The 395-nt window shown below is 53.9% G+C and overlaps 1 protein-coding gene and 1 pseudogene across 3 annotated transcripts in view; one reads left to right on the top strand and one right to left on the bottom strand.

The window, feature by feature from the left end:
- The window catches only part of Dnajc5b (DnaJ heat shock protein family (Hsp40) member C5 beta), a 120,235-nt gene that overhangs the window by 39,636 nt on the left and 80,204 nt on the right, over positions 1-395 (bottom strand). The gene's annotated exons all lie outside the window — the stretch shown is intronic.
- LOC116094981 overlaps positions 1-395 on the top strand; it is a 1,171-nt pseudogene that overhangs the window by 238 nt on the left and 538 nt on the right.

Genomic DNA, 395 nt, shown 5'->3' with positions numbered 1-395 from the left:
AAAAAAACAAGAACGGCATCCAGTGGAAGAGTGTCCGGCCAGGTCGCAATACCCGGGAGATTGCCGACAAGCTGATTGAGCTCAAGGCAGAGATCAAGGAGCTGCAGCAACAACGGGAGCAAGAACTTGACCAACCAGCACAAAGTGTGGGTGCAGCAGAGCACTCGGAATGTCACCGAGGATGTCCAGAACAGCTGCTTGGCCTATGTGCCTCACGGAGACGTCTGCGGATGCTTTGCTGGAGATAACTCTTTTTGCCATCCGGGCCCCATCGGGCACCAGCCTAGAAGTGCCCAGTCCAGAGGGTCTCAATGCTCAGAAGTACCACCAGATTCATTTAAAGAGCATGAGTGGGCCTATTGAAGTGCTGCTAGTGAGCAAGGAGGCCTGGAGTT

This window comes from Mastomys coucha, unplaced genomic scaffold (assembly GCF_008632895.1).
Source record: "Mastomys coucha isolate ucsf_1 unplaced genomic scaffold, UCSF_Mcou_1 pScaffold17, whole genome shotgun sequence".
Classification (NCBI taxonomy): domain Eukaryota; kingdom Metazoa; phylum Chordata; class Mammalia; order Rodentia; family Muridae; genus Mastomys; species Mastomys coucha.
The sequence above is the reverse complement of the archived record's forward strand: the minus strand, read 5'-3'. Positions and strand labels throughout refer to the sequence as shown.